The following is a 27,329-nucleotide window of genomic DNA, read 5'->3' as shown; positions in this document are numbered from 1 at the left end:
TCATATAGCAAAGACTTTTCATGAATAGTACTTTCAAGACAAGCATTAATAAGTCTTGCATAAGAGTTAACTCATAAAGCAATAAATTCATAGTAAAGGTATTGAAGCAACACAAAAGAAGATTAAGTTTCAGCGGTTGCTTTCAACTTGTAACATGTATATCTCATGGATATTTTCAACATAAAGTAATATAACAAGTGCAATATGCAAGTATGTAGGAATCAATGCACAGTTCACACAAGTGTTTGCTTCTTGAGATGGAGAGAAATAGGTGAACTGACTCAACATAAAAGTAGAAGAAAGGCCCTTCGACGAGGGAAACATCGATTGCTATATTTGTGCTAGAGCTTTGATTTTGAAAACAAGAAACAATTTTGTCAACGGTAGTAATAAAGCATATGCATCATGTAAATTATATCCTACAAGTTGCAAGCCTCATGCATAGTATACTAATAGTGCCCGCACCTTGTCCTAATTAGCTCGGATTACCTGGATTATCACCGCAATACATATGTTTTAACCAAGTGTCACAAAGGGGTACCTCTATGCCGCATGTACAAAGGTCTAAGGAGAAAGCTCGCATTGGATTTCTCGCTTTTGATTATTCTCAACTTAGACATCCATACCGGGACAACATAGACAACATATATTGGACTCCTCTTCAATGCATAAGCATTCAACAACAATTAATTTTCTCATATGAGATTGAGGATATTTGTCCAAAACTGAAACTTCCACCATGGATCATGGCTTTAGTTAGCGGCCCAATGTTCTTCTCTAACAATATGCATGCTCAAACCATTCAACTCATGGTAAATCGCCCTTACTTCAGACAAGACGAACATGCATAGCAACTCACATGATATTCAACAAAGGGTAGTTGATGGCGTCCCCAGGAACATGGTTATCGCACAACAAGCAACTTATAAGAGATAAGATGCATAAGTACATATTCAATACCACAATAGTTTTTAGGCTATTTGTCCCATGAGCTATATATTGCAAAGATAGAGGATAGAAATTTAAAGGTAGCACTCAAGCAATTTACTTTGGAATGGCGGAGAAATACCATGTAGTAGGTAGGTATGGTGGACACAAGTGGCATAGTGTTTGGCTCAAGGATTTGGGATGCATGAGAAGTATTCCCTCTCGATACAAGGCTTAGGCTAGCAAGGTTATTTGAAACAAACACAAGTATGAACCAGTACAGCAAAACTCACATAAAAGACATATTGTAAGTATTATAAGACTATATACCGTCTTCCTTGTTGTTCGACCCTTACTAGAAAATATCTAGACCTTAGAGAGACCAATTATGCAAACCAAATTTTAGCAAGCTCTATGTATTTCTTCATTACTAGGTGCAAAGTATATGATGCAAGAGCTTAAACATGAGCACAACAATTGACAAGTATCATATTATCCAAGACATTTTACCAATTACCACATGTAGCATTTCCCGTTTCCAACCATATAACAATTTAATGAAGCAGATTCAACCTTCGCCATGAATATTATGAGTAAAGCCTAAGGACATATTTGTCCATATGCAACAGCGGAGCATGTCTCTCTCCCACACAATGAATGCTAGGATCCAACTTTATTCAAACAAACAAAAACAAAAACAAACAGACGCTCCAAGCAAAGTACATAAGATGTGATGGAATAAAAATATAGTTTCACTAGAGGAACCTGATAATGTTATCGATGAAGAAGGGGATGCCTTGGGCATCCCCAAGCTTAGACGCTTGAGTCTTCTTGAAATATGCAGGGGTGAACCACCGGGGCATCCCCAAGCTTAGAGCTTTCACTCTCCTTGATCATATTGTATCATCCTCCTCTCTTGATCCTTGAAAACTTCCTCCACACCAAACTCAAAATAACTCATTAGAGTGTTAGTGCACAATCAAAATTCACATGTTCAGAGGTTACATAATCATTCTTAACACTTCTGGACATTGCACAAAGCTACTGAAAGTTAGTGGAATAGAAAAATCCATCAAGCATAGCAAAACAGGCAATGCGAAATAAAAGGCAGAATCTGTCAAAACAGAACAGTCCGTAAAGATGAATTTCTAAGAGGCACCAAACTTGCTCAAATGAAAATTCTCAAATTGAATGAAAGTTGCGTACATATCTGAGGATCACTCACGTAAATTGGCAGAATTTTATGAGTTACCTACAGAGAATTAGGCCCAGATTCGTGACAGCAAGGAATCTGTTTCTGCGCAGTAATCCAAATCTAGTATGAACCTTACTATCAAAGACTTTACTTGGCACAACAATGCAACAAAACTAAGATAAGGAGAGGTTGCTACAGTAGTAAAAACTTCCAAGACTCAAATACAAAACAAAAGTGCAGTAGTAAAATCATGGGTTGTCTCCCATAAGCGCTTTTCTTTAACGCCTTTCAGCTAGGCGCAGAAAGTGTGTATCAAATGTTATCAAGAGATGATGCATCTACAGCGGGGTTTGGAGTTTTCTCAACCATGCATTATATTTTATATACATAAGTTTCAGAGGCTCCCTTTTCATTAGTCTTAGGCTTGCTATTCTCATCAAACAAATTTTCAGGGATAAGCCAAGCATAATTATCATCTAGAGCTTCATGCATTCCTAGGAGCTTGCAAGGTATTGGTGCTTTAATCTCCCCACCATCATTAACATTATTAGTATACTTTATTCTATCCATGTCCATCTTTTCAAGTGTTCTTTTAAAATCGGTGAACATACCAAGCCTCTTATACTTAATGAAAACTTTTCTAGCTTCTCTAGCTATATCTTTAAATTCCCTATCAAGGACTTTTAGGACAAAATCTCTCTTTTCTCCCCTCTCCATATCAGAAAGTGTAAGAAACATGTGTTGTATCATGGGATTGAGACTAATAAATCTAGTTTCCAACAGGTGTACTAAACAGGCAGAGGCACTTTCATAAGTAGGAGCAGCTTTTAATAATGGTATATCTTCAAAATCCTCATCCATGCTAACATGGGTGAAAAATTCTTCTATATTATCTCTTCCAATTATGGACCCATCTCCTACATATATATCTTTTAAAGTAAAATTAGGAGGAAACATGATGAAATAAGTAAAGTAATTGCAAGTAACTAATTTTTTTTGTGTTTTTAATATAGCAAACAAGATAGCAAATAAAGTAAAACTAGCAACTAATTTTTTGTGTGTTTTGATTTAGTGCAGCAAACAAAGTATAAAATAAAAGCAAGACAAAAACAAAGTAAAGAGATTGGAGGTGGAGACTCCCCTCGCAGCGTGTCTTGATCTCCCCGGCAACGGCGCCAGAAAACAGTCTTGATACGCGTACAGCACGCGACCGTTGGGAACCCCAAGAGGAAGGTGTGATGCGTACAGCGGCAAGTTTTCCCTCAGTAAGAAACCAAGGTTTATCGAACCAGTAGGAGCCAAGAAGCACGTTCAAGGTTGATGGCGGCGGAGTGTAGTGCGGCGCAACACTAGGGATTCCGGCGCCAACGTGGAACCTGCACAACACAACCAAGATACTTTGTCCCAACGTAATAGTGAGGTTGTCAATCTCACCGGCTTGCTGTAAAAAGGATTAGATGTATAGTGTGGATGATGATTGTTTGCAGAGAACAGTAGAACGAGTATTGCAGTTGATTGTATTCGATGTAAAAGAATGGACCGGGGTCCACAGTTCACTAGAGGTGTCTCTCCGATAAGAATAAGCATGTTGGGTGAACAAATTACAGTTGGGCAATTGACAAATAAAGAGGGCATGAGCATGCACATACATGTTATGATGAGTATTGTGAGATTTAATTGGGCATTACGACAAAGTACATAGACCGCTATCCAGCATGCATCTATGCCTAAAAAGTCCACCTTCAGGTTATCATCCGAACCCCCTCCAGTATTAAGTTGCAAACAACAGACAATTGCATTAAGTATGGTGCGTAATGTAATCAACAAATATATCCTTAGACATAGCATTGATGTTTTATCCCTAGTGGCAACAGCACATCCACAACCTTAGAGGTTTCTGCCACTCCCCCAGATTTAATGGAGGCATGAACCCACTATCGAGCATAAATACTCCCTCTTGGAGTAACAAGCAAAAACTTGGCCAGAGCCTCTACTAGTAACGGAGAGCATGCAAGATCACAAACAACACATAGATGATATTGATAATCAACATAACATAGCATTCATTATTCATCGGATCCCAACAAACACAACATGTAGCATTACAGATAGATGATCTTGATCATGTTAGGCAGCTCACAAGATCCAACAATGATAGCACAATTAGGAGAAGACGACCATCTAGCTACTGCTATGGACCCATAGTCCAGGGGTGAACTACTCACTCATCACTCCGGAGGCGACCATGGCGGTGAAGAGTCCTCCGGGAGATGATTCCCCTCTCCGGCAGGGTGCCGGAGGCGATCTCCTGAATCCCCCGAGATGGGATTGGCGGCGGCGGCGTCTCTGGAAGGTTTTCCGTATCGTGGCTCTCGGTACTGGAGTTATTCTCGACGAAGGCTTATGTAGGCGGAAGGGTAGGTCAGGGGGCGCCACGAGGGGCCCACACCACAGGCCGGCGCGGCCAGGCCTGGTCTGTGCCGCCCTGGTGTGTGGCGGCCTCGTCGCCCCACTTCGTTTCCTCTCCGGACTTCTGGAAGCTTCGTGGAAAAATAAGATCCTGGGCGTTGATTTCGTCCAATTCCGAGAATATTTCCTTACTAGGATTTCTGAAACCAAAAACAGCAGAAAACAGCAACTGGCTCTTCGGCATCTCGTTAATAGGTTAGTGCCGGAAAATGCATAAATATGACATAAAGTATGCATAAAACATGTAGGTATCATCAATAAAGTAGCATGGAACATAATAAATTATCGATACGTTGAAGACGTATCACTCGGTAGTAGGCTCTATCATGTATGCCATGCTATGTACTAGACCGGATATAGCACATGCTGTTAGTTTGACTAGCAGATATCAAAGTGATCCAGGAATGGAACACTGGACCGCGGTCAAGAATATCCTGAAGTACTTGAAAAGAACTAAGGATATGTTTTTTTGTTATGGAGGTGACCAAGAGCTCGTTGTAACCAGTTACACCGATGCAAGTTGGAACACTGATCCTGATGACTCTAAGTCTCGATGCAGGTACGTGTTTATATTGAATGGTGCTGCAGTAAGCTGGTCAAGCTCGAAGCAGTGCACGGTGGCGAAGTCTTCAACAAAATCGGAATACATAGCGGCTTCAGAGGCTTCATCAGAAGCGGTATGGATGAAGAGGTTCATAGTTGAGCTTGGTGTGGTTCCTAGTGCATTGGACCCACTAGTCATCTATTGTGACAACATGGGTGCCATCACCAATGCACAAGAACCAAGGTCACACAAGAGGCTGAAGCATATCAAGCTGCGTTATCATTCGATTCGCGAGTACATCAAAGATGGAGAAGTAAAGATTTGCAAAGTACACACTGATCTGAATGTAGCAGATCCGTTGACTAAAGCTCTCCCTAGGGCAAAGCATGATCAACACCAGAATGCCATGGGTGTTAGGTACCTTACAATGTAATCTAGATTATTGACTGTAGTGCAAGTGGGAGACTGTTGGAGATATGCCCAAGAGGCAATAATAAAGTGGTTATTATATATCTTTGTGTTTATGATAAATGTTTATATATCATGCTATAATTGTATTAATAGAAACATTGATACATGTGTGTTATGTAAACAACAATGAGTCCCTAGTAAGCCTCTTAACTAGCTTGTTGATTAATAGATGATCATAGTTTCATGATCATGAACATTGGATGTTATTAATAACAAGGTTATGTCATTATGTGAATGATGTAATGGACACACCCAATTAAGCGTAGCATAAGATCACGTCATTAAGTTATTTGCTATAAGCTTTCGATACATAGTTACCTAGTCCTTTCGACCATGAGATCATGTAAATCACTTATACCGAAAAGGTACTTCGATTACATCAAACGCCACTGCATAAATGGGTGGTTATAAAGGTGGGATTAAGTATCCGGAAAGTATGAGTTGAGGCATATGGATCAACAGTGGGATTTGTCCATCCCGATGACGGATAGATATACTCTGGGCCCTCTCGGTGAAATGTCGTCTTATTAGCTTGCAAGCATATGAATGGTTCATAAGAGACCACATACCACGGTACGAGTAAAGAGTACTTGTCAGGAGAAGAGGTTGAACAAGGTATAGAGATACCGATGATCAAACCTCGGACAAGTAAAATATCGCGTGACAAAGGGAATCGGTATTGTATGTGAATGGTTCATTCGATCACTAAGTCATCGTTGAATATGTAGGAGCCATTATGGATCTCCAGATCCCGCTATTGGTTATTGGTCGGAGAGAGGTCTCAACCATGTCTACATAGTTCGCGAACCGTAGGGTGACACACTTAAGGTTTGATGTCGTATTAGTAGATATTGAATATGGAATGGAGTTCGAAGTTTTGTTCGGAGTCTCGGATGGGATCCAGGACATCACGAGGAGTTCCGGAATGGTCAGGAGAATAAGATTCATATATAGGAAGTCATTTTATAAATTTGAAAATGATCCGGTGCATTTATGGAAGGTTCTAGAAGGTTCTAGAAAAGTAAGGAAGAAATCACTATGGAAGGCGGAGTCCCGGAGGGACTCCACCTAGCATGGCCGGCCAACCCTAAGGGGGTGGAGTCCCAGGTGGACTCCACCATAGGTGGCCGGCCACCCCACCTAAAGGAAAGGTGGGAATCCCACCTTGAGTGGGAATTTCACCTTGGGTAGGTTTCATGTCATATGGAAGGATTTGGTTTGGGGTCTTATTCGAAGACTTGTAGACCAACTCTTGGGGGTTCCACCTATAAAAAGAGGGACAAGGGGAGGGGGACGGACACACCAAAGCCCTAGCTGGCCGCACCCCTCAAGTGGCCGGTCACCCCCTCTCCCAAACCCTAGCCGCCCCTCCTCCACCTCTTCTCCCGCATACGCTTAGCGAAGCTCCGGCGGAGATCTCCATCGACACCGCCACCACGCCGCCGTGCTGCCGGGATTCCAAGGAGGATCTACTACTTCCGCTGCCCGCTGGAACGGGGAGAAGGACGTCGTCTTCATCAACACCGAACGTGTGACCGAGTACGGAGGTGCTGCCTGATTGTGGCACTGTCAAGATCTTCTACGCGCTTTTGAAAGCGGCAAGTGATCATCTTCTACAACAACGAGATCTAATCTCGTAGGCTTTGGAAATCTTCAAGGGTTAGTCTCGTTCATCCCCTCGTTGCTACCGTCTTCTAGATTGCATCTTGGCTTGGATTGCATTCTCGCGGCAGGAAATTTTTTGTTTTCTATGCTACGAATCCCTACAGTTACCTAGTCCTTCGACCATGAGATCATGCAAATCACTTATGCCGGAAGGGTACTTTGATTACATCAAATGCCACTGTGTAAATGGGTGGTTATAAAGGTGGGATTAAGTACTCGGAAAGTATGAGTTGAGGCATATGGATCAAGAGTGGGATATTGTCCATCCCGATGACGGATAGATATACTTTGGGCCCTCTCGGTGGAATGTCGTATAATTAGCTTGCAAGCATATGAATGGTTCATAAGAGATGACATACCACGGTACGAGTAAAGAGTACTTGTCGGAGACGAGGTTGAACGAGGTATAGAGATACTGACATAGGCATCCCCAATGGGCCCGCCGAAGATAGTACCCGGGGTTTACTAAAGGCCCACGACTCGATGAATATGAAGATTCGGAAGCCCAAACTAGTAGTAAGGAAAGCTAGAGTTGTATTAGGAAAGACATACTTGTAATCTTGCGGGACGGGTTAGAAACCCTCCCGGACTCTGTAACTTGTGTATTATGAATCCCTCGACTCCACCTCCTATATAAGGGGGAGTCGAGGGACAAAGAGAGCATCGATTCACTGTTTCACGCAACCCTAGTTTTCATATCGTCGAGCACTTTTCGGCTGAAACCTTCGAGATCTACTTGTCCTCTACTTCCGACTAAAACTCTAGTCTACAATTTGTAGGCATTGATAAGTTAATCCCTTGTCAATTGGCGCCGTCTGTGGGAATTAGAGGTGTCAAGGATCTGATCTCGATGGCATGTTCAAGATCGTCGACTTCGTCAACTGCAAGCAATGCCATGGACAGAGGTAAACAGATCGAAACTGGTCTAGTTGATTTTGTTCCTCACCCGCCCTCCCGTTTGGATGCATATGCGTATCTGGAGGAGCCCATGAAGATGACGTTCGGAAAGTTTCACTTCCGCATCGAGAAAGAAGGAGCGTATCGTCTCGAAATTCCGATCTCGTCGGGATTATCAGCGGTCGATCCCGATTTTTCAAGTTCCACATCGTCAATCGAGTCAGTCGACGAGGAGATTTCGTCTCCACACTTCATCAGCACCATGGCAAGCGAAAAACTCGCCAAGATCTTTAGCAACATATCTTTCGAGTCATCTGCGGACTCCGATATAAGCGATGACTCGAGCAACATCGACAGTTTCAACTTCATCGACAGATCCACTATTGTTGGAGAGGTCTTCACCAATCTCTATGATGGTGTCACAAAACCCAACATGGTTCAGTATCGAAAATATCATCTGATCTATGCAATCGGAGATCCGAGTCGCCCACAAGAGGAGACATCAGAGAACTTCGACGAGGCGGGAAATCCATATGTCGATCCTGCAGATCTCACGAGAGGTCTAGGAACAAAATATATTGGACCAGGAACACGAGAGATGGTGCGATTTCCGCAGGCAGTGTGGGATCGAGTCGCGAGAGCTATTGATGGTACAGAGCCAATGACCATAACGGCGACACCTGAGGAGTTACAAGCATATCAATATAGGCTTGCACGTACCAGGCTGGAGCTCGAGAAGCAGAAAATCAAGTTGGATAGGAGGCAGGAAGCAGCCTCTGCGTCAAGCAGGAGAAGAGCTAACTTGAGTCAACATTCTGGTACTTCGGGAGATAGTCACAGAGCAGCTCGAAATAGAGCGAGATCTCGGCTGCAAAATATACCTGAGGCAGATAGGGAGAATCTGGTTCAAAACCTCGACATGTCCTTTATGTCAATAGACACGAGGGGGAACATTATCCCTAAGACACCAGAAGCTGGATACATGGCGACGCAAGCGTTCATCCTCGCATCCAAGCCACCTCCCGGAGATCCAAGAGAAGTATTGTACAATATGGCTATGGCAGGAGTTGTAGCCATGGGAACGGCGTTTATAAATTCGCCTCCTGAAGGATCAGCAAGGCAAAATAGTCCACAACCTACTGCAGCAGCACCAGGTCCCGAGAGAACAAGTGGAGCAAGAGACACAGCAGCACAGACACGGGTGGACAGAGCACGACAAAATAGAAGAGAACATCGGCATTCCCCAGAGATAGATGACGAGGATATGTGTGGGCTGCCGTGCTTTACAAGGAGGGTCCAGAAAACTTGAGTTCCTTCAGGGTTTAAATTACCCGATAACTTCAAAAAATTCGACGGCCTGCAAGATCCAGAGGATTGGCTAGTCGATTATCCCGAGACGGTGAAGCTGATAGGAGGAACCAGAGCAACAGCCATGCAGAGCATCCAAGTACATCTAAGTGGAGCCGCGCGATCTTGGATAAAGAACCTTCCTCCGGGTTCCATCGACAGCTGGAACAGTTTCGAGGATGTGTTCGTCAAGAACTTCCGATCCACCTGCAAAAAACCCACATCACTAGAAGAGTTGAGAGCGTGTCGACAAAAGCATGATGAATCAATGAGAAAGTACATCCAAAGATGGAACATCATTAAAAATTCGGCAGAGAACATATCTGACGAGAGAGAGATAGATGCGTTCGTAGCAGGAATCCGACGAGGAGATTTTGTCGAAGACTTGGGGAGAACCAACCCAAGGACAGTATCAGCATTAATGGAGATATCAAACTGGTGGGCAGATGGAGAAGATGTTGTTCACAATAAGCGGCACAGGTCGCCTGAAGAGGATCGTAGTCGAAATTTCCAAAATAGACGACGATTTCCTCGGCAGCTCTCGAGTTATGACGCTCCTGGCCAAATATCGGCTGGTTTCCGAGGAAATAATGGAGGAGGCAATAGAGATGAATATCAAAGGAGCAGCGAGCAGCGAGGCGACAATAGAGATGACTCCTAAAATAACAGGCAAAATAGTGGGCCAAGGTTCTAGAGACCTTTCGTGTCTCCCGAGGATATGATGAATGGGCCGTGTCAGATGCATTTTTATCTCGACAGCAATGGGAAGAGACAGTCAGGACATCTGCAGAAGGGCTGTCGAAATTTTCAAGCAATATTGAGGTTTGCGGGGCAAGCCAATGCCCAAGCAACAAATAGAAATTCCCAAGGGCCCAGGAGTGAGATCCACTTGCCACCTCCTCCCGTAATTACGGATGAAAATTGGCACCAGCTCAGAATAGCGGCAACACCACACCCACCTCCATATGTCGATCCCAACTCCAACGGTGCGGTCTCAATGATTCAGAAGGCTAGGCCATCCAAAAGAGCTCAGAAAGTAATCTCGCAACAAGTATTCATGGCAGAGAAGATGCCTCCACCAACGATTGAGTACCTAAATTGGTCGGGACAGGACATTGGCTTCACAATAGCGGATAACCCGCAGCAAGTTCCTCGGCCAGGGCAGTCAGCACTTATCTTACCAGCAGTGATTGCAGGATTTGACGTATCTTGAGTATTCATAGATGGAGGTAGCAGTCTAAACCTTATGTATGCAGATACACTAAGGAAGATGAACATATCCCTAGCAAATCTGAAACCAACCGACACACGTTTCCATGGTATCACGCCAGAGATGCCGAGTTATCCGTTGGGGAAGATCAATCTCGATGTTCAGTTTGGGACCCGAGAAAATTACAGAATAGAGAGGCTGGAGTTTGAAGTCGTGGATTTCCCGTCGCAATATCACGCCTTGTTGAGACGACCAGCGTATGCCAGGTTTATGGCAGTACCAGACTACACATACCTGTTGTGGAGGTTACCTGGACCCAAAGGACCAATTACAGTCAAAGGAAGTTTTGCGTTAGCCGATAAATGCGACAAAGATTTTCATCAACTGTCAGAAACTTTCGGGATGCAAGTAGAATACATGGCGTCAAGGCTCACGACTGATTATGATGTACTGCCAGATGTAGGGAGGCCTCTCAGGGAGCCAACCTTTAACACTGCCAAAGATTCCAAGGAGGTGCAGATTCACCCGACAGATCCAAAGAAAACGACGTCCATCGCAACAGACATGGACCTCGTATAGGAAAGCGCGCTCGTCGAGTTCCTCCGTCAGCACTGGAAAATCTTCGCATGGTGTCCAGCTGACATGCCAGGAGTACCCAGGGAACTTGCCGAGCACCACCTAAACTTGGATCCAATAGCGAGACCAATTAAACAACCTTTGCGGCGTTTTTCGGAACCAAACCGCAAAGCTATGCTGTCAGAGATTGATCGACTTGGAGAAGCTGGTTTTATTAAAGATTTGCATACAGAGGCCACTTGGGTAGCTAACCCAGTGCTGGTCCCGAAGAAAAATACGAAAGTCCTTCGCATGTGTGTCGACTTTACGTGTCTCAATAAACACTGTCCAAAGGATCACTTTCCCCTCCCAAGGATCAATCAAATCATCGACTCCACGGCAGGATGTGAACGTCTTTCCTTCCTGGATGCATATTCTGGTTATAACCAGATCAGGCTAAAATAAGAGGATGAGGTCAAGACAGCGTTCATTACACCCTACGGCGTGTTTTGCTACAAAACAATGCCTTTTGGTCTGAAAAATGCGGGAGCAACATATCAGCGGATGATGCAGAAGTGCCTGGCAACACAGATTGGAAAAAACGTACAAGTGTACATTGACGATGTCGTCATAACATCAAAAAAGGGGACAATGTTGATCGAGGACTTAAAGGAAACTTTCGACAACCTTGACAAGTTCTGCCTGAAGCTGAACCCGACGAAGTGTTCCTTCGGCGTCCCTGCGGGAGAACTTCTCGGGTTCCTAGTCTCAGCAAGAGGGATCGAGGCTAATCCAGAAAAAATTCAAGCCATCGTAACAATGAGGAAACCAACAAAGTTGAAAGAAATACAACAGTTAACTGGGCGAGTCGCAGCTTTAAGCAGATTCATCGCCAGGCTGGGAGAAAAAGCGCTACCGTTCTACGCTTTGATCAAGCAAGGAGAGAAGCTCCAGTGGAACGGAGAGGCAGATAGAGCTTTCGAGGATCTCAAGCGCACAATTTTGACACCACCAATCTTGGTGGCGCCTAAGGAGAAGGAACCCCTCTTGTTATACATTGCAGCCACACCTCAGGTGGTCAGCACAGCGCTTGTAGTCGAAAGAGAGGAAGAAGGAAAACTCCATGGAGTACAGAGGCCGGTATATTTCATCAGTGAAGTTTTATCGCCTTCAAAACAGCGGTATCTGCAGTACCAGAAGCTAGCATATGGAGTGTTTACGACTGCAAGAAAATTGTGGCACTATTTTTCGGCGCATCCGATAATAGTGGTCAACGAGGCGCCTTTATCCAACATACTAAACAACCCAGAGGCTACGGGTCGTGTCTCCCTTTGGGGAATAGAACTTTCTCCTCGGGACATCACATATGAAAAAAGAAAAGCAATAAAGTCGCAAATTTTACCAGATTTCATCGCAGAGTGGATGGAGCTACAAAACATAGGACCCCCCAAATTTATCGAGAACCTGGACTATGAACTTCGACGGGTCCAAGAGATTAGAGGGAGCTGGAGCAGGCATGATACTAATATCACCTGAAGGCGACAAATTAAAGTATGTCTTACGGATAATGTTTCCAAACGCGTCTAACAATGAGGCAGAATACGAAGCTCTTATACACGGGATGAAGATGGCGAAGGCTTGTGGTGCAACTTGACTAAAAATATTTGGCGACTCACAATTGGTGGCTCAGCAAGTCATGAACCAATGTGATGCAGTCAATGATAGTATGGTAGCATACAAAGAAGTGTACAACGAGCTAGAGAAGTTGTTTGATGGATGCGAAGTAAATCACATCAGCAGGCTGAGCAATGATGAAGCCGATGTTCTTGCAAACATTGGGTCACAGTGTCTCGCAATTCCACCAGGCGTGTTCTGGGAAGAGATAGCCGAGAGATCTACAAAGCCGAAGAAAGTACAGAAGAAGCAGAAGGATGAGAAACCCTTGGGGGCTCCAAAAGAAGCGCCAGAAGAACAAGAGGAACATGACCTAGTAATGATGGTGCAGATTCCATGGATGCAAGCGTACATATCATACATCCTAAGGAAAGAAATACCCAACGACCCAGTTGAAGCAAGGCGAGTTATTAGCCGATCTAAAGCCTTTACTGTGGTCAAAGGGGAGTTGTACAAGCGAAATATTTCGGGAGTGTTACAAAGGTGTATCACACCCGAAGAAGGGAGGATAATTCTGAAGGATGTACACGAAGGAATATGTGGTCATCATGCAAGCAGTCGAGCTATCGCGGCCAAGGTTTTCAGAGCAGGATTTTATTGGTTGACAACAATCGAAGATGCGAAGGAGCTAGTTCGAACTTGCGACGCGTGCCAGAGATTTGCCGCAAAACCTCATTCTCCGGCAGCGGAGTTGATGCCAATACCGTTGTCTTGGCCCTTTGCTCAATGGGGTCTCGATATGGTGGGAAAGTTACACAAGGCCTCGCCAGGAGGATACGAGTATATGCTCATCGCTGTCGACAAATTCACCAAGTGGATAGAAGCAAATCCGATAAATTCACCAGACGGAGCGTCGGCAATCAAGTTCGTGAAAAGCATTGTCTTTCGGTTCGGAGTACCTCATAGCATCGTGATACGTCCATTTTGCATCACTATTTTATATCATAATTTATTGTTATTCATTGATATATTTCATATTTAGAGGTGATACTTATGTTATTTCATCTATTTTGCATGTTTCATGATTATTGGAGGATCGCGCACCGGGGTCAGGATTCTGCTGGAAAAAGCGCCGTCAGAATGCAATATTTCGGAAGACCAACAATTGATGGAAATTATATGAAATATCCTATTTTCCAGAAGATGAAGAGAGCCAAAAGGAGGAGCCGAGGAGGGCCGCCATGGGCCCCCCTCATAGGCCGGCGCGGGCCCTGCCCTAGCCGCGCCGCCATGTGGGGAGGGGGACCACAGCCCCCTCTGGCCTCCTCTCCTTCGCGTACTTCTTCGTCCCGAAAACCGAAGCTCCAGAGGATAGTCGCGAAGAGTCACAGCCGCCTCTGCGGGGCGGAAAACACCAGAGAGAAAAGAGCTCTCCGGCAGGCTGAAATCTGCCGGGGAAATTCCCTCCCGGAGGGGGAAATCGACGCCATTGTCACCGTCATCAAGCTGGACATCATCTCCGTCATCATCACCATCATCTCCATCATCATCACCACCGTCTCCACCGCTGCACATCATCACTGCTGTAACAATTAGGGTTGGATCTTGATTGTTTGATAGGGGAAACTCTCCTGGTATTGATTTCTACTTGTTATTGATGCTATTGAGTGAAACCATTGAACCAAGGTTTATGTTCAGATTGTTATTCATCATCATATCACCTCTGATCATGTTCCATATGATGTCTCATGAGTAGTTCGTTTAGTTCTTGAGGACATGGGTGAAGTCTAAATGTTAGTAGTGAATTATGGTTGAGTAATATTCAATGTTATGATATTTAAGTTGTGGTGTTATTCTTCTAGTGGTGTCATGTGAACGTCGACTACATGATACTTCACCTTTATGGGCCTAGGGGAATACACCTTGTACTCATTTGCCAATTGCGGGGTTGCCGGAGTGACAGAAACCTAAACCCCCGTTGGTATATCGATGCAGGAGGGATAGCAGGATCTCAGAGTTTAAGGCTGTGGTTAGATTTATCTTAATTACTTTCTTGTAGTTGCGGATGCTTGCAAGGGGTATAATCACAAGTATGTATTAGTCCTAGGAAGGACGGTGCATTAGCATAGGTTCACCCACACAACATTTATCAAAACAATGAAGATTAATTAGCTATATGAAGCGAAAGCACTAGACTAAATTCCCGTGTGTCCTCAAGAACATTTGGTCATTATAAGTAAACAAACCGGCTTGTCCTTTGTGCTAAAAAGGATTGGGCCACTCAATGCAATTATTTCTCTCGCACTTTACTTACTCGTACTTTATTCATCTGCTACATCAAAACCCCCTGAATACTTGTCTGTGAGCATTTACAGTGAATCCTTCATCGAAACTGCTTGTCAACACCTTCTGCTCCTCGTTGGGTTCGACACTCTTACTTATTGAAAATACTACGATACACCCCCTATACTTGTGGGTCATCAAGACTATTTTCTGGCGCCGTTGCCGGGGAGTGAAGCGCTATTGGTAAGTGGAATTGGTAAGGGAAACTTTTACTGTTAGTGCTGATTTTATTTCTGCCTGCTGCTATAATTCATTATGGAGAGATCTTCTCTTGAATTTTTATTTGGAAAATCTACTACTACTGCAAAGGTAGTGGATGAGGCGCCCGGTGAGGAAGATGTTCCATACAAAATACCTATGAAAATTATTGAACGTGTTGTGGATAACCGTTATGCAGGGGATGGAACTGTCCATCCTGGTGATCATTTACTGTTCTTACATGAATTATGCGGTTTATTCAAGTGTGCAGGTATTGCTATGGATGAAGTGAGGAAGAAGCTATTCTCTATATCGCTGTCTGGTAAAACGGCGCATTGGTATAAATTACTGAATAATGGGGATTCTCTTGAATGGAATGATATTGTGCCTCTATTTTATTCTAAATTCTATCCTCCAAGTGAAATTCACAAAGACCGGAACCGCAAATATAATTTCTGGCCTCATGATGGAGAGAGTATTTCCCAAGCGTGGGGGAGATTGAAGTCTTTAATGCTCAAATGCCCCATTCATGAGCTTCCTGGTAATATTATCATTGATAATTTCTATGCAAGACTTTCTTTTCAAGATAAGACCTTGCTGGATACTTCTTGGTTTGGATCATTTACACGCAACAAAGAAGAGTTTAAAAGGGACCTTCTTGATCGGATTCAGGAGAATACTGAAGGATGGGAGAACGACAAAGATAGAGAGTCAGGTATAAATTATGATTATAAATGCATTGAAGCTTTTATGGATACTGATAAATTTCGTAATATGAGTGCTACTTATGGTCTTGATTCTCAAGTCGTTGCAAATCTTTATAAAGCTTTTGCCTCTCATTATGAATTTCCTAAGAAGAATTTTGATAAGTATCATGAACCGTATAAATAAATGTGTTGTAATTGAAACTGTTGATCATGTTATTCCTGAAGCTTATATTGAAAAAACTCCTTTCCCTACTAAAATGAAGGAGTATTCTGTTATAAATAGTGTGGTTAATAAAAGTGAAAAGAAACCTATAGAACCTGAAGAGCAAATAAAAGTTGAACCTGTTATTGCAATAGTTAAAGATCTTGTGACTAAAAATGTGGAAGATGGTCATATTATTTTCTGTGAAGATGCTTCTAATATTGTTTCACATCCTAATAAGTCTAGGAAAACTAGTGTTCCTATGCTATCTGTTAGAATTGGTGATCATTTTTATTATGGTTTATGCGATATTGGTGCAAGTATTAGTGCTATTCCTTATGAGCTTTACACGGAGATCATGCATGCAATTGGTTCTTGTGAACTTGAAGATATTGATGTGGTTATTCGGCTAGCTAATAGAGAAACTATCTCTCCAATTGGTATTGTTCGAGATGTGGAAGTTCTATGTGGTAAGATTAAATATCCTGCTGCCTCCAACTGCAGAATTAAAGAAAGCCTCCAATCACCTCTCCAAGACCTTATTACTCTTGTATCCTTATAGTTCTCCTCACCCTCTCTACCTTGCTGATCAACAAGTGTTGACAAAAAAGGCTGCTTACCTCCTTGTTTAGATAGTCTTCTAGGCTCCACGATGGTGGACCTTGTACATATGATCCTGCTATGTAAATTTTTTTTCGTTTGAATAAAATTACACAGTAGGAGATTCTCCTGCTGTAAATTCTCAAAAAAAAAAAAATTCCTGCTGACTTTTTGGTACTTGGTTCTGCTGCTAGTAAACATTGTCCTATCATTTTTGGTAGACCTTTTCTAAATACTTGTGGAGCTGTTATAGATTGCAAGAAAGAGAAAATTTTGACTAAATTTGCTGGTGAATCTTATGAGTTTAATTTCTCTAAATTTGCCAAGACTCCTTATAAAGTTGATTCTCCTAATAATGATTTTAGAGTTGAACAGTGTGCATCTATTGCTCTTGCTCCTAATAATCCTTTGCAGCAACATTTGGAGAATAGTGAGAGTGAAGTCTTTAGGGAAGAAAGAAACGAGCTTGATGAAATTTTCCTTCGTCAACCTATTCTTAAGCATGATTTACCGGTAGAAGATCTAGGAACAACACTACCACCAAAGGAAGATCCTATTTTTGATTTAAAACCATTGCCTGATAATCTTAAATATGCTCATATTGATGATAAGAAAATATATCCTGTTATTATTAGTTCTAAGCTTTCAGAGTTCGAGGAAGAAAGGTTATTGGAAATATTGAAGAAACACCGAGGAGCTATTGGCTACACTCTTGATGACTTGAAGGGGATTTCTCCCTCTATTTGCCAACATGCCATTAATATGGAAGATGATGCAAAGCCTGTTGTTGAACATCAGCGCCGTCTATCTCCTAAGATGAAGGATGTGGTAAGAAATGAGGTATTAAAACTTCTTGAAGCTGGTATTATATATCCTATTGCTGATAGTTGATGGGTTAGTCCTGTGCATTGTGTTCCTAAGAAAGGAGGAATGACTGTTGTACCTAATGATAATGATGAGCTCATTCCTCAAAGAGTAGTTGTAGGGTATAGAATGTGCATTGATTATCGAAAAGTTAATAAGGTTACTAAGAAAGATCATTACCCTTTACCTTTTATTGATCAAATGTTAGAAAGGTTGTCTAAAAATACTCATTTTTGCTTTCTTGATGGTTATTATGGGTTTTCACAAATTGCTGTTAAAACTAAGGATCAAGAGAAAACCACTTTCACTTGTCCCTATGGAACTTATGCTTATAGACGTATGCCTTTTGGTTTATGTAATGCTCCTGCTACTTTTCAAAGATGCATGTATGCTATTTTTCATGGCTTTTGCGAGAATATTGTAGAGGTATTCATGGATGATTTTTCTGTCTATGGGAATTCTTTTGATAATTGCTTGCGGAACCTTGATAAAGTTTTGCAGAGATGTGAAGAAACTAACCTTGTTCTTAATTGGGAGAAATGCCACTTTATGGTTAATGAAGGAACTGTATTGGGACATAAAATTTCCGAGAGAGGTATTGAAGTTGATAGAGCTAAAGTTGAAGCAATTGAGAAGATGCCCTATCCTAGGGATGTTAAAGGTATTCGTAGTGTTCTTGGTCATGTTGGGTTTTATAGGAGGTTTATTAAAGACTTCTCCAAGATTTCAAAACCTCTTACTAATCTTCTTCAAAAAGATGTACCTTTTGTTTTTGATGATGATTGTAAGGAAGCTTTTGAAACTCTAAAGAAAGCCTTAACAACTGCTCCTATAGTTGAACCTCCTGATTGGAACTTACCATTTGAAATTATGTGTGATGCTAGTGATTTTGCTGTAGGCGCTGTTCTTGGACAACGAGTAGATAAAAAAATGAATGTTATTCATTATGCCAGTAAAACCCTCGATGCTGCTCAAAGAAATTATGCTACAACTGAAAAAGAATTGTTAGCTGTAGTCTTTGCTTGTGGCAAGTTTAGATCCTATATTGTTGATTCAAAAGTTACAATTCATACTGATCATGCTGCAATCAGATACCTAATGCAAAAGAAAGATGCTAAGCCAAGGCTTATTAGATGGGTGCTTCTGTTGCAAGAATTTGATTTGCATATTATAGATAGGAAAGGTGCCGATAATCCGGTTGCTGATAACCTGTCTAGATTGGAAAATATTGCTTATGATCCTGTTCCTGTTAATGATAGTTTTCCAAATGAACAATTGGCTGTAATAAAGGTGAGCTCGCGAGACAGTCCTTGGTATGCTGATTATGCTAACTTTATTGTTTCCAAGTACTTGCCTCCAACCTTTTCAGCTCAGCAAAGAAGGAAATTCTTTTATGACTTGAGGCATTATTTTTGGGATGACCCACACTTATATAAAGAAGGAGTGGATGGTATTTTGCGAAGATGTGTTCCCGAATATGAACAACAAGAGATATTGAGTAAATGTCATGGTAGTGCTTATGGAGGACATCACGCCGGAGATAGAACCGCGCAAAAGGTTCTACAATCAGGTTTTTATTGGCCAACTCTCTTCAAAGATGCAAGGAAGTTTATTTTATCCTGTGATGAATGTCAAAGGGTTGGTAATATCTCCAGACGCAATGAAATGCCTATGAATTATACTCTTGTTATTGAACCATTCGATTGTTGGGGATTTGACTTCATGGGACCTTTCCCCTCTTCAGAAGGTAACACTCATATACTTGTTGCTGTTGATTATGTTACTAAATGGGTGGAAGCCATACCCACAAAAAGTGCTGACGGTGAGACCTCTTTAAGAATCCTTTTAGATATTATTTTTCCTAGATTTGGAGTTCCTAGATATCTTATGACTGATGGAGGGTCTCATTTTATTCATGGTGGTTTTAGGAAAGCTCTTGCTAAATATGGTATTAATCATAGAATTGCTTCCGCTTATCATCCTCAAACTAGTGGGAAAGTAGAATTATCAAATAGAGAGATTAAATCTATCTTGCAAAAGACTGTTAATAAATCTAGAAAGAATTGGGCTAGTAAATTGAAGGAAGCACTATGGGCTTATAGAACTGCTTATAGAAACCCCATGGGTATGTCACTGTATAAAATGGTTTATGGAAAAGCTTGTCATTTACCTTTAGAACTAGAGCACAAAGCTTATTGGGCTGTAAGAGAACTAAATAAAGATCCTAAACTTGCCGGTAAGAAGAGATTGCTACAATTGAGTTCTCTAGATGAATGGAGAAGTGAAGCTTATGAAAATGGTAAACTCTTTAAAGAGAAAGTTAAGAAATGGCATGATAGAAGAATTATCAAAAGAGAATTTAATATTGGGGATAAAGTCCTATTGTATCGGTCTCGTCTCAGATTCTTTGCAGGGAAATTACTCTCGAAATGGGAAGGACCATATGTCATTGAGGAGGTGTATCGTTCAGGAGCAATTAAAATTAGTTCTCTCCAAGGCGATGCCACACAAGTGGTGAATGGACAAAGACTCAAGCATTATATCTCAGGTGATTCTTATAATGAAGATGTTGATGTTATTCGAGTGGTGACTCCGGAAGCTTTCATCAAAGGTCAAATTGACAGTCCGGCAGAGTTCGACTTTGAATAGGTAACAGTACTGGTAATAAAAAGTACGCGTTTTACTTTCCGAACAATGTTTTTGCTGTTTTTGGAAAATATGAAAAATTACGAGATCGAAACAGAGTGGAGGAGACGCACGAGGGCGTGCCCCCATAGGCCGGTGCGGGCCCCAGCCTGGCCGCGTCGCCCTATGAGGTGGGACCCTCGTGGCCCCTCTCCGACTCCGGTTCGACCTGGTACTTTCCTTTTGTCATAAAAATTCCTGCTATATAATCCCCCGGACCCCTGGAGGTCCGTATATCGTTTTCTCGACGTGTTTTGTTTCGAGCTGTTTTCTGCCAGGATCTACTTTGGATCTGGAGCCATCATGTCTTCGCCAGGAACTCCGAAGGACAACTTCTTTGAGGACGTCATCAACCCGTACATGAACGAGCTGAAGATGCACCCCAAGGAATTGCTGCTCGTAGATGGAGAGTTGCAGATCACAGATGTCCAGGGTCCTAAAGGAGAAGGAAGCTTGGAAGACAGGATGGAGAAGCTAGAACAAGAGGTCTTCAACTACAAGAAGATGGTTGAGCGTGAAGTGGACATCTTCCACAAGATTGTGTCTGAACTTATTGATGAACACAAGAAGGAGACTGCAAAGCTGTGGGACGACATCCTTTCGCTTCATGACACCACCAACAAACTCCAAGCTCAACTCTATGATGTTCAGATTAAAACTGTGAGTATGAAAATAGGTTTAAACACATAAGCTATGCTGCTAGTTTCAGGATTCCCGAGACCAAAATGTCGTTTGTTGATGGAGAGCCTCTTCCTTGGAAGTCTGATGATGGGAAGAATTCATCACCACCACCACCACCGAAGGAGTAATTCATCATCGGTATTGGCATCCCCTTGGTTTGTTCCAAGCTTGGGGGAGTTCCGCGGTATCACATCATCACTATCTTTTACTTTTACTATCAAGTAGTGTCATATCATGAGTAGGGAAGTTATCATATAAGATAGGTTGCAGTGTGGAAGTATCTCTCCTTAGTTGGTTGTCTATGTATCCCTTGGTGTGAGTTATCGTTATGGAATATTAATGAGAAGTCTTATCATTTACATATTGCACATCTTATTTTAGTTTGCAATCTCTATTATATGATTGATCTTGTTATTAGTATTGGTATCACTATGGGAGCATTGAGTAAATCTATTTGGTTTTGGAAAACTTAGCATTGGTCAATAGCAACAACACTTTGAGGTTTTAGTAGAAAAGAGAAATACATGTAGTTGTTTCATTGTCTTCCTTTCTTGTTAGCTCTTAGCTTATTATTCTGAAGTTAAAATTGTTTGTGCTTACAAGGAAGATGCATGATTGTTTCTATCACATGTATATTTGTTTGTTTCCCTCAACTCTCATGCTTGCTAATCAACCTTGCTAGACAAAAACCCGTACTGAGAGGGAATGCTTCTCGTGCATCCAAACCTTAACCCAAACCTATGCCATTTGTGTCCACCATACCTACCTACTACATGGTATTTTCTGCCATTCCAAGTAAATACTTCGTGTGCTACCTTTAAACAATTCAAAATTTATCATCCCTTATTTGTGTCAATGTTTTATAGCTCATGAGGAAGTATGTGGTGTTTTATCTTTCAATCTTGTTGGGCAACTTTCACCAATGGACTAGTGGCTTCATCCGCTTATCCAATAATTTTGCAAAAAGAGCTGGCAATGGGGTTCGCAGCCCCAAATTAATTAACTTTCATAATTTTACAAATAGACACTCCTCCATGGTATGTGATTGTTGGACGGCACCCGAGGATTCGGTTAGCCATGGCTTGAGAAAGCAAAGGAGGGGAGGAGTGTCATCTAAATAAAACTAAAATAAAAAGGCACTCCTTCATGGTATGAGAATGATTGGAAGGCACCCGAGGATTCGGTTATCCATGGTTGTGAAAGCAAAGGTTGGAAGGAGTGTCAACTAAAAATAAAACTTTATGGGAGCCGCTCTTCGAGGGTTGTCTGGCAAGGGGGTTAGAGAACCCGCTACCATTCGTTGACAACAACAAACACCTCTCAAAATGTTACTTTTATTCTCTTTATATGATTTCAAAACTGAAAAGCTCTAGCACATGATTTAATCCCTGCTTCCCTCTGCGAAGGGCCTGTCTTTTACTTTATGTTGAGTCAGTAAACCTATTTCCCTCCATCTTAAGCAAGCATTTGAGTTGTTGTGATCAAACCATTTATATTGTGATCTACTTCATCATGCCTTCTACTCTTCCTTGTTTAGTATAAGTTTTATCTGAATGAATATAGCTTTGAAAGTTATCAATGATTATGAGGAGATTATTATGATTAAGTATGCAAGTTGTGCCATATAAGCTTTAGCATAATCTGTTAATTGTTCTCTGACCAAGAACGAAGTTTTCCATCACCAATTATGATTTCTTATGCACCTTTATTTGTGATTACCTTCTACTTGTTTCAAGTTGAATTATATGAGGAAGTTGTTCACTAGAATGTCTTGTGTGAATTAATATGATGCTTCTTGTCCGTATTTTATTTATCGACTCTTCACTCCATAAACATGTGGTCCTGTTTACCGAGTTCAGTTTCGCTTGGGGACAAGCGAAGTCTAAGCTTGGGGGGAGTTGATACGTTCATTTTGCATCACTATTTTATATCATAATTTACTGTTATTCATTGATATATTTCATATTTAGAGGTGATACTTATGTTATTTCATCTATTTTGCATGTTTCAAGATTATTGGAGGATCGCGCACCAGAGTCAGGATTCTGCTGGAAAAAGCGCCGTCAGAATGCAATATTTCGGAAGATCAACAATTGACGGAAATTATATGAAAAATCCTATTTTTCCAGAAGATGAAGAGAGCCAAAAGGAGGAGCCGAGGAGGGCCGCCATGGGCCCCCCTCATAGGCCGGCGCGGGCCCTGCCCTGGCCGCGCCGCCATGTGGGGAGGGGGCCCACAGCCCCCTCTGGCCTCCTCTCCTTCGCGTACTTCTTCGTCCCGAAAACCTAAGCTCCAGAGGATAGTCGCGAAGAGTCACAGCCGCCTCTACGGGGCGGAAAACACCAGAGAGAAAAGAGCTCTCCGGCAGGCTGAAATCTGCCGGGGAAATTCCCTCTCGGAGGGGGAAATCGACGCCATCGTCACCGTCATCAAGCTGGACATCATCTCCGTCATCATCACCATCATCTCCATCATCATCACCGCCGTCTCCACCGCTGCACATCATCACCGCTGTAACAATTAGGGTTGGATCTTGATTGTTTGATAGGGGAAACTCTCCCGGTATTGATTTCTGCTTGTTATTGATGCTATTGAGTGAAACCATTGAACCAAGGTTTATGTTCAGATTGTTATTCATCATCATATCACCTCTGATCATGTTCCATATGATGTCTCGTGAGTAGTTCGTTTAGTTCTTGAGGACATGGGTGAAGTCTAAATGTTAGTAGTGAATTATGGTTGAGTAATATTCAATGTTATGATATTTAAGTTGTGGTGTTATTCTTCTAGTGGTGTCATGTGAACGTCGACTACATGATACTTCACCTTTATGGGCCTAGGGGAATACATCTTGTACTCGTTTGCCAATTGCGGGGTTGCCGGAGTGACAGAAACCTAAACCCCCATTGGTATATCGATGCAGGAGGATGATACGTCTCCAACGTATCTATAATTTCTGATGTTCCATGCTTGTTTTATGACAATACCAACATGTTTTGTTCACACTTTATATCATTTTTATGCGTTTTCCGGAACTAACCTATTGACGAGATGCCGAAAGGCCAGTTGCTGTTTTCTGCTGTTTTTGGTTTCAGAAATCCTAGTAAGGAAATATTTTCGGAATCGGACGAAATCAACTCCGGAGATCTTATAATTTCAGGAAGCTTCCGGAGCACCGAAGAAAAGTCAGAGGGGTGCCAGGGGGCCCCACCTCACAGGGCGGCGCGGCCCAGGGGGCGGGGGGCGCCTCCCTATGGTGTGGGCACCCCGTGGCCCCTCCGACTCCGACTCTCCACCTATATATTCGTCCCTGACCTAAAAACATCGACCAGTTCGACGGAAACAGAGAAAACCATCCAGAGCCGCCGCCATCGCGAAAGTCCAATTCGGGGGACAGAAGTCGCTGTTCCGGCACCCTGCCGGGACGGGGAATTGCCCCCGGAGCCATCTCCACCGCCGTCTCCACCGCCATCTTCACCGCCATCGCTGCCTCCATGATGAGGAGGGAGTAATTCACCCCCGGGGCTGAGGGCTCCGCTGTAGCTATGTGGTTCATCTCTCTCTTTGTGATCAAGTTGAATACTATCTATGTGCTACTCTAGTGATGTTATTAAAGTAGTCTATTCCTCCTACACGGTGTAATGGTGACGGTGTGTGCATCCGTGTTAGTACTTGGTTTATGCTATGATTGTGATCTCTTGTAGATTATGAAGTTAACTATTGCTATGATAAGTATTGATGTGATCTATGCCTCCTTCATAGTGTGATGGTGACAGTGTGCATGCTATGTTAGTTCTCGGTGTAGTTGTGTTGATCTATCTTACACTCTAAGGTTATTTAAATATGAACATTGAATATTGTGGAGCTTGTTAACTCTGGCATCGAGGGTTCGTGTAATCCTACACAGTTAGTGGTGTTCATCATCCAACAAGAGGGTGTAGAGTAGTCCTATTATGTGATCATTGTTGAGAGTGTCCACTAGTGAAAGCAGGATCCCTGGGCCTTGCTTCCAAGCATCGAATCTCCGTTTGTTTACTGTTTTGTTGAATGTTTACTCGCTGCCATATTTTACTCGGATTGCTATTATCACTCATACTCATCCATATTATTTGTATCTCACTATCTCTTCGCCGAACTAGTGCACCTATTGTATTAGGTGTGTTGGGGACACAAGAGACTTCTTGCTTTGTGGCTGCAGGGTTGCTTGAGAGGGATATCTTTGACCTCTTCCTCCCTGAGATCGATAAACCTTGGGTGATCCACTTAAGGGAAACTTGCTGCTGTTCTACAAACCTCTGCTCTTGGAGGCCCAACACTGTCTACAAGAATAAAGGCTCCCGTAGACATCAAGCACTTTTCTGGCGCCGTTGCCGGGGAGGAAAGGTAAAAGGTACTCACACTCCGGATCTCGGCTAATAAGCTATTTTCCGGCGCCGTTGTAAGTACTCGAAGCTATTTCCTTTAGATCCTGCAATTGCAACTTTTTGTTTCTTGTTTACACTAGTTAGGCATAATGGAATACAACTATGAGCTTTTTGATTTATTCCTAAGCTAGGACATGAATTGTGTGATGCGAAAATTAAAGAACCTATGGAACCTCATTTGCATGCTAGTAGCAATATTATTGGTATGAACGCAATCACTGCTAATACTATGAATAAGTCTAAGCTTGGGGAAGCTAGTTTCTGTGATCTTTTTGGCTTCCCATCTTTAGGGGAGAAAATTTGTTCTGATAATGCTTTATCTCCCATATGCGATAACTCTAATAATGCTTGTGATACTTTAAATCCACCAACTGCAAGTACTTCTTTCAAGATACCCATGAAAATTATTGAACGTGTTATGGATAACCGCTATAAAGGGGATGGAACTGTCCATCCTGGAGATCATTTACAGTTTTTGCATGAATTATGCGGGTTATTCAAGTGTGCAGGTATCTCTATGGATGAAGTGAAGAAGAAGCTATTCTCTTTCTCGCTGACTGGTAATGCGGCGCATTGGTATAAATTATTGGAGAATAGTCATTCTCTTGGTTGGGAGGAAATTGCATCTCTCTTTTATTCTAAATTTTACCCTCCTCATGAAGTGCATATTGATAGGAATTATATTTATAACTTTTATCCTCGTGATGGAGAGAGTATTTCTCAAGCGTGGGGGAGATTGAAATCACTAATGCTCAAATGTCCCATTCATGAGCTTCCCCGTAATGTTATTGTTAACAATTTTTATGCAAGGCTTTCAGGACAACACAAGGACTATCTGGATGCCTGTTCGGAGGGATCTTTTACAAGCATGGAGGTTGAAGCTAGGTGGGATCTTCTTGATCGGATTAAGGAGAACGCTGAAGGATGGGAGAACAATGAAGGTAAAGAGTCAGGTATAAATTATGATTATGAATGCATTGAAGCTTTTATGGATACCGATAAATTTCGAAATATGAGTGCTACTTATGGTCTTGACTCTCAAGTTGCTGTAAATATTTATAAAGCCTTTGCTTCTCATTTTGAATTGCCTAAAAAGAATTTTGATAAGTATCATGAACCTTTTAAAGAGGCTTGCATGAAGAATGAAATTGTTGTTAATTATTGCAATAAGCATGCTCAAACTCCTAAGAATGCTATTTCCTATAAGCATGTTAATTTTTGTGGAATGCATAGACCTTGTGGAATTAATCAAGTCAAAGATGAATATTGCATCCATCATATTAATGAAAAAACTAGAAAGTGGCTTAGGGCTCTAGATGATCTTGGTAAAAAAGTTTGTGCCCTCTATCCTTTTATTTGTGAAGTTTGCCATGAAGTGGGTCATTTTAATTTTCAATGTTCCTCCAATGGTAATTTGAACCCAATGAGTGCTGCAAATTTGCATTGTGATGATGAAATTACTCCTAATCAGCATGATGAACTTACTTTATTTTTGGGGTGTGAAGAATTGTCGAGAAAAATCTCTTTGTTACATATGAGTGATCTTGATATTGATGATGCCCTGCATGGGTGTTTTTCTTATTGCATTGATAATAGCCATACAAATACTTACATACAAAATATTTTAGAAGATGACACCTTGCCAAAATATGATAGGACCGCCATGTGTTTTGAACTAATTAATGAAAAGGAGGAATCCTCCCAAGTTTCTTCTATTGTTTCTAAAAGTA

Source organism: Lolium perenne, chromosome 3 (assembly GCF_019359855.2).
Source record: "Lolium perenne isolate Kyuss_39 chromosome 3, Kyuss_2.0, whole genome shotgun sequence".
Classification (NCBI taxonomy): Eukaryota; Viridiplantae; Streptophyta; class Magnoliopsida; order Poales; family Poaceae; genus Lolium; species Lolium perenne.
This window is presented reverse-complemented; position numbering follows the sequence as displayed.